The sequence below is a fragment of the Porites lutea genome, chromosome 5 (assembly GCF_958299795.1).
Source record: "Porites lutea chromosome 5, jaPorLute2.1, whole genome shotgun sequence".
Lineage (NCBI taxonomy): Eukaryota > Metazoa > Cnidaria > Anthozoa > Scleractinia > Poritidae > Porites > Porites lutea.
The window spans coordinates 44,233,178-44,240,677 of NC_133205.1; the positions used below are offsets into that span (position 1 = coordinate 44,233,178).

Sequence of the window (7,500 nt, forward strand, 5' to 3'; positions counted from 1 at the left end):
ATCAAGAACTTTTGCTCAGGATTTTGTTTCAAGTTTATTTCGATCAAGGGCTTGTCATCTGGAATCTATTTATGGAACTAATCAGATCTGCGCGTGGGAACTTAGACTGAACACCTTAGAGGCTTCTCGCAGGGAATTTGTTTCTTCGATCAAGGACTTTGTGAGCGGATTCTATTGACTAGTAAATCAGGAACCTTCACTTAGAACTGTTTTTGTGAAGTATTAGGGACTATTTGTCAGGAACTTGTTTTGAATTTTTACGCGATCAAAGGCTTTTGTAAAGGAGTTTGTTTTCGTGACTCGCAGCTTTTCATGTAAATGATTTTGACCTTGTAACCTCAGACCGATGATGACTCGTGATTTGTGATTTCGTGACATGAATTGTAAATACCGGATTTTGACTTTGTACAGTTTTTGTAAATGATTTTTTGTAACGAAATTTGAATTTGGAATTGAATAAACATTTTAAGAAAGAAAAAATCTGTTCTTATCAGCTTAATATCTGATACGCTGCTCATTGAGCAGCTCATATATTAAACTGATTTTTGGAATTGGGCTGTGGAAAGGAGGCTTGCCTCGTCCCAGCCACGGGTTGCCTCGGTATAGCACTACCTCCGAGTGCGGCCCACTTCCCCTTGGGGAAGAAATATTCAATTAATAAGAGACATGTATTTCTATATTTTTTTCCTGTGCTTGTTTTTTCAACATCTGGGTACCCTGTGGCTCACTGGTGTCCCCCGCGTCAGGCTTCTATTTAGGCGAGCCGTCGGTCACATAACTGGAGTCCTGTGGCCGTCTGGACTTGCGCAGTTACCACAAGGGCCCTAAGAGGAAAGCAGTTTTTCCGCTGCCGGTCGTTGGTCCTAGCTTTTCATACTTACCTGACGCGGGAGGCACTGTGATCAAGGAGGCAGTCCTCTCAAGGTGAGGCCCTCTCATTGCACTTCGATTGGGTTGACCCTTGCGATTACCCCAAATGTGGGTAACTCGAGCGTATAATTTCTGGTAGTGGGGACCTGCGTTCGCGCTAGTCCCCGGTTTAGTAGTAATTATTGTATCTAGCGCGGTCCACAGGTTATTGAAAAACACGCGCGCCAATGATACAACTGGTAACGTGCGCGCGTGTGATTGTTTCACATACAGGTGATCGATCGATACAAACAAAACAGCACAGAGAAAGAGAAGAAGAGAAGTCTCCGGGGACCAAGAAAGAAGGTAAATTATCTTGGAATATGTTGAAGTTGATTTGTAGCTAAGCTAGTATGTTATTTTAAAAGCAGAGTAGAGACTGAAATGTCTTACTCTCTCAAAGGTGAAGTGAAAGTCGCCAGAGATGTATGTTCAAGAAGGAGGATTATGGTCGACGGTTGAAAAGCAAGCAAGCAAGCAAGCAGGATCATAAACATCCGTCTATACCGTGAGTACAACACTTCTCTCATAGCATAGCTTTGATTCAGAAGTTGTTTGCTTGTGTATATTTAACTCGCCTTTTCTCTCGTTGGTCTGTACTGCACGGCGCTGGTTTCGGCGTTTAATTTAAACTGTCGAGCGAGCCGTTAATAACAAATGCTAACGGACTCGGTCTTGTGTTGTATTTGGCCTTTTGGCTTGTTTCTCTGGCGTTCGCGGCCGTTTTCTCGGCCTGTAGTTGCACTGAAAGGCGAACGTAGACTTGTGGAAGCTGTGATTTGAAAAAAGTGATGTCACAAGCGGTGATTTGAAGTCACAGAGTAAAATGGAACATTACCGCGCGCTCTCGAACCAACGCGCGTTCTGTGTCCAAGCTATATTATTATGAGAAAAAAATGACCCCAGAACTTGATTACTTCGAAGAATAATTCGGCGTAACTTTGGAACTGACAGCAGAGGTACATTCCAGCAAGCGGTAAAACAGCAAAAATGATGAAAAAATTCCACGAAAAATAAAAGAAAAGAAGAAGCCTACAACACGGGGTATTCCCAGGCGGTCACCCATCCAAGTACTAACCCCGCCCGACAGGGCTTAACTTCGGTGATCAGACGAGAACCGGTGTTCTCCCTGTGGTATGGTCGTAGGCGAGAGAAAAGAGAGAAAATTTGACTTCTTATACCGAGTATGGTGAACATGTAAGCGAGGCATTACTTCATGACCCTCCTCAGGCAACCCTGACCTACAAAACAGGCTGTGAAGTCTTCCTTTGTAGCTGTAAATAAATTGATGCGGCCACTTACACGGAGCTTGGCGGGCTTTAAAAACCCCTTAGGGCCTAGTAAGCGGTCCCAGTCTGCCTCGTTTTGGTGTTCCCTGTCCTCCTATAGGTTAATGGCCGAGCTGTTAGGGCCTGGGTACCCTGTAGACGCTATTTGATCTCTGTCTATACACACTGTAGTGTCCTGAAGAGCTTGGCCGAGTATCTGTGCTCGGACTGAGCCAATGATATCTCCCTGTCCTCGCATAGAGTGCCAGATGCATCATGGGATGCGACAGTATTGCAACCACCATATCTAGGATGGGGAAGGAGCCAACCACCCTAGGTCCGGAGGACCTAAAGGGGCATCGCTTTTCGGCCTTTTGACTAAGCGTTCTCTTACTTGTGGGACGTTCAAAAGTTCGTTTTTTGCGTGTTTGGCTTTTTTTCTTGTTTGTTTGTGGGGGCTGTGCTAAGTACCGGCCGGGCGGGAACGCCGTGCCCCCCACCCCAAATTTATCGTTAAAGCGATTCTTAAAACGACTTGGGTCGTTTTCCATGATGTTGGCGCCCAATGCTGATTGGAGCGAAGTGGTCAACGATGGTGGCGAAGTGCCCAGAGATGGTAGCGAAGTGACAAGTGTTAGTGGCGAAGTTGCAAGTGATGGTGGCGAAGTGGCAAGAGATAGTGGCGAAGCGTCTGATGTTGAATTGTCCAGTAGTGAGTCCAGCGATGAGTCTGATGGTTTAATAACGGTCTCCGAACGTCGTAGTGAGTCCGATTGTGATGTACCGCGAATTAGTGCCCTGTACAGTTCTGCTGCCAAGAAAAACCTGCCGGCGGAGGAAGCTTCTGAACAAGTGACTTACCGTCCCAGTTACCTCTCCGAGTTTGAGAAGGAACACTTCAGCAGGGAGAATGTGATGCCGGATCGGCCATATACTGCGTTCTTTAGTGCCCCGTCAGCGTCTTTCACCACCAAAGACATCTTTGACGCCCTACTTACTGATGGGATTCCTGCCTCTGCTGTTCGTTGCTTACAGCGATCGCCCAACGGTAATGTCTTGATTACATTTGCGCTACAGAAGTACCGCGATCTGTTTCTGCGTCGTTCTTCTTTTATCGTCCGCCGTGGCCACTACGTCACTCACCCTGGTACGCGCCGTCTACTGTTTGTTACGGTCTACGATGCGCCGCACGAGTTGCCGGATTCTGCCCTCGAACATCGTTTGAGCCGTTATGGCCGGATCTTCTCCTCACGCCGTGGCAAGGTGCAGGGTTACCCTGACGTCTTCAACGGCTTGCGACACTTACGCATGGAGCTCAATACTCATATTCCCTGTTTTCTTCGTTTTGGAAAGTACCAAATTCGGGTGAAGTATGATGGCCAACCAACTACTTGCCGCCGTTGCAATTCGAGGGATCATCTCTACAAGGATTGCAGCAACTCTGTGTGTTTTAATTGTGATCGGGTGGGGCATCATTCGAGGATGTGCCCCGAAGACATCAGATGCTGTATATGCAAGGAGGAGGGCCACATGGCCATTGACTGCCAACACTCTTGGTATCGTCGCCCCCCGCCTTCTGCGTCTCTGTCTCCAGATACCGTTGCCGGGTCGAACCCCGTGGATCCTGTTTCTACCCCAGTGGAGCGTCCTACTCATACCGCCGAAACTAGTGATACAAGTGCTCCCCAAGCTGACCTCGCTGATCCTGTGAGTCAGCCTGGCTCTACTGATGTTGCTGAATCGCCTACGCCCTCACCTCCTGCTAGTGTCCCTCTCTTTACTGATCCGTCTTCCGCGTCTGTTATTCCCTCGGTCTCGGATAGTGTTCTTGGCCAGATGCCTTCCGTACCTGAGGATCCAGTGCCTTCTATTTCTGACAGTGCCCTCGCTGAGGTCGCTATGCCTCCTGCATCTCCCGAGCTGATGCCATCTGTCTCTGACAGCGCCCTCGCTCAAGTTGTTTTGCCGTCTCCCTCCGATGGTCCTGCTTTGAATCTGGCTCAACCCGATGAGAATAGTGATGATGATGATATGGGGGATTCTGTCCCCCCCTTAGAGGCCCAGCAGCTGGCGACGGCTTGGAAACGTGTTTCCCGGAAGAAGGGTCAGCGGAGGAAGAACCTGACCCGAAAGGCATCAGCTTCCCATTCTTTTGCTCCTGTGCGCAAGGCAACCAGGCCCAACCCGCCAGGAGTGAGATCTAGTAGAGGTAAGGACCCGCCTGAGTAAACTTTTTCCATTTTCAAAGGTCTAACGATTAACGTTCGCGGTTTGAGTGATGAAAAGTTTTCGTCAGTTGTTCGTTGTTTTGGTCAAGAGAATCTAGATTTCTGTTTTATCCAGGAAACGATGGTTTCTGATAGACGGGTCATTAATTCCCTATCTTCCCGGTGGCGGGGCCCCAGTTTTTGGTCCCCGGCTGTCGGGAGGAGGGGTGGCGTGGCCATTTTGCTTTCAAGTAGTTTACAAGATAATCTCTCTGTTTGGAAAAAGGATACTGAGGGTCGGGTCCTTAGTGTATTACTTAAAATTGATTCCCAGTCTATTAATTTAGTTAATGTGTATGCTCCAACTGTACCGGCTGATAGACGAGTCTTCTACCAGTCGGTTCATTTGTACTTCTTTCCACACTCCTCGCTGATAGTTGGTGGTGATTTCAACTGTTATGACGGTTCCTCAGATAAGTTTGGGGGCACCGTCTCTATTAGTTCTGACTTGTCTGACCTTAAATCGTGTTTTTTGTTAAGGGATGCGTGGCGAGCTTCGCATCCCAGAACCCGCCAGTTTACTTGGTTTAATTCAGATTCTTCAGTTGCTAGTCGTTTAGACACTTTTCTTGTTGCAAGGTCCCTCCTTTCATCAGTTAAGTCGTGTGTTATTTCTCCTTGTGTTTTCTCGGATCACGAGTTTGTTTTTATTGACTTAGTTCTCGAAGCTTCTTCTAAGTATGGCCCTGGAGTGTGGAAATTAAATAATTCTCTCTTAGAGGACGAGTCTTATTGCGAGAAGATTCGTGCTCTTATTGATCGTTTTTTATTGTTTAAACATACCTTTTCTTCCTCTGGTTCCTTTTGGGAATCCCTTAAGAAAGATATTAAAGTTGAATCTATTGCCTTTTCAAAGCAAAAGCGTAGAGACCTCTCTGATGAGAGAGTCTCGTTAACTAACCGCTTGATTGCTTTGAAACATCGTCTAGTGTCGGGTGATCCTTCTGTTAAGTCTGAAATTGCGGACTTGGAGAGCTCCCTTAAAGTCTTAATGACAGAGGAGTATATGGGTGCAAAAATTAGAAGTCGAGCAAAATGGCTAGAAGAGGGCGAAGCCCCTACTAAGTTTTTCCTTAAGTTAGCTTCTCAAAAGTTTGAGAAGAGTTTCGTCTCCTCTGTCCTTAATTCTGATGGTGTTGAGGTGTCTACTCTACCTGAGATAGTAAAAGCTCATGAAGTTTTCTATTCCTCTCTCTTTGCTGAGGAGTCTGTTGATTTAGTAACACAAAATCATTTGTTCTCGTTCGTTTCGCGCCGTTTGTCGGATCATGATCGTGATGCTTGCGAGGGGGCTTTGTTGCTGGACGAAGCTACTGAGGCTGTTGGCTCGTCCAATCGCAACAAGGCCCCCGGCCCTGATGGTTTGTCGGTAGAATTTTATTTAACGTTCTGGTCGCGCCTCGGCCCACTCTTAGTTGAGGTTTTTAATGAAGGCCTGCGCGAGTCAGAGCTTTGTGACTCTATGAAAACTAGCATCACTCGATTAGTTTATAAGAAGGACGACCGGAGGAATTTGAAAAACTGGCGTCCAATATCTCTTCTAAATGTCGATTATAAGATTTGTTCGAAGGCTATCTCCTTGCGACTTTCTAAGGTTCTAGATTCCATTGTTGACCCGGACCAGACTTGCTCTGTTCCTGGGAGATCTATTGCTTCCAACTTGTTTTTGTTGCGCGACGTTTTAGATCACATTGAGCGAACTGGCGAGACGGGTATTCTCGTCAGCCTAGATCAGGAGAAAGCTTTCGATCGTGTCAATCGAACTTTTCTTCTAAATCTCTTAAGACATCTAGGTTTCGGTCCTTCCTTTTTAAATTGTATTCACACCCTGTATAATGGCGCTAATATGCGAGTGATTGTAAACGGCTTCCTTTCTGATATGATACCGATTGCGCGTGGTGTTAGGCAGGGTGACTCCCTTTCACCAATGCTCTATATCTTGTGTGTTGAGGTTCTTGCATGCAAGATTAGAGCCTGTAATGATATTGAAGGTTTTTTACTCCCGGGCGCTCAGGGCTTGCAGTTCAAAGTTGGTCAGTATGCCGATGACACAACGTCCTTGGTTAAGGACGTTGTGTCTCTTCATAACCTTTTTAGGGAGATTCAGTTATATGAGCGTGGTACCGGGGCTAAATTGAATCTTTCGAAGACGGAGGCCATGTGGCTGGGGTCTTGGAAAGACCGCGTTGACCAGCCTCTTGGCCTCAAGTGGGTTAACAAAATGAAAATTTTGGGTGTTGTTTTTGGTACGGTCCCAGTTGAGAGAGACAACTGGGAACCGCGCCTGTCTAAGCTTGATAACTGTCTGTCTCTGTGGAAATCGAGGTCATTGTCGTTTGTTGGTAAAGTGTTAATTCTTAATGTTTTAGGTTTGAGCAAGCTTTTGTACTTGTCGCGTGTTTTAGTTCCCCCGAGATGGGCGCTTGACAGGTATAATAGCTTGATCTGGCCTTTTTTATGGGGCGCTAAATTAGAACCTGTTGCTCGAAGATCAATCGTGTGCTCTCCGGATCAGGGGGGCCTTGGTTTAATAGACTTTTGGTCTAAAGGACAGGCGTTGCGCTTATCTTCCTTCGTTAAATCTCTATCGGATCCTAGTTTTAAGTGTTTTTATCTCGTTCGGTATTTCTGCGGCTCGCGTTTGTCGTCCCTTCGCCCCGAGTGGTCCACCTTGCGGGATATTCGTACACCTAGCGCGGCTTCGCCATCCAAGTTTTATTCGCGCATGATTGATCTTCTTAAGTCTTGCAGTTTCCCTGGGTCTTTTACATTTGACTCCAAGTCTATCTATAGGGAGATAATTAAGCGTCACTGTTCCCTCCCGGTCCTCCCCAGGTTTTGGTCCCCTTTACTAAGTAGTTCTTTTAGTCTTTCCCGCCATTGGTCCTCCATAAGAGATTCTTTCACTGATAATTATAAAAGCGATCTTTCATGGCTCATCACTTTGAGAGCAGTTAAGGTCCGTGAGTCTCTGCGGAACTGGGGGTACATTGATAACCCTTCGTGTGCGACATGTTCGCAAACAGAATCTATCGATCACTGTTTTCGCGCATGTC

The 7,500-nt window shown here is 46.6% G+C and overlaps 2 non-coding genes and 1 pseudogene across 2 annotated transcripts; 2 read left to right on the top strand and 1 right to left on the bottom strand.

The window, feature by feature from the left end:
* The first annotated feature begins 458 nt into the window (after positions 1-458).
* On the top strand, positions 459-634 carry LOC140939449 (U2 spliceosomal RNA; annotated as a pseudogene).
* Positions 635-873: 239 nt separating this feature from the next.
* Positions 874-1,037, top strand: LOC140939867 (U1 spliceosomal RNA). Its single transcript, XR_012166186.1, has one exon. It is a non-coding gene; the product is annotated as a U1 spliceosomal RNA (small nuclear RNA).
* Positions 1,038-1,938: 901 nt separating this feature from the next.
* LOC140939611 (5S ribosomal RNA) lies at positions 1,939-2,057 on the bottom strand. Its single transcript, XR_012165945.1, has one exon. It is a non-coding gene; the product is annotated as a 5S ribosomal RNA (ribosomal RNA).
* Positions 2,058-7,500: the final 5,443 nt, after the last annotated feature.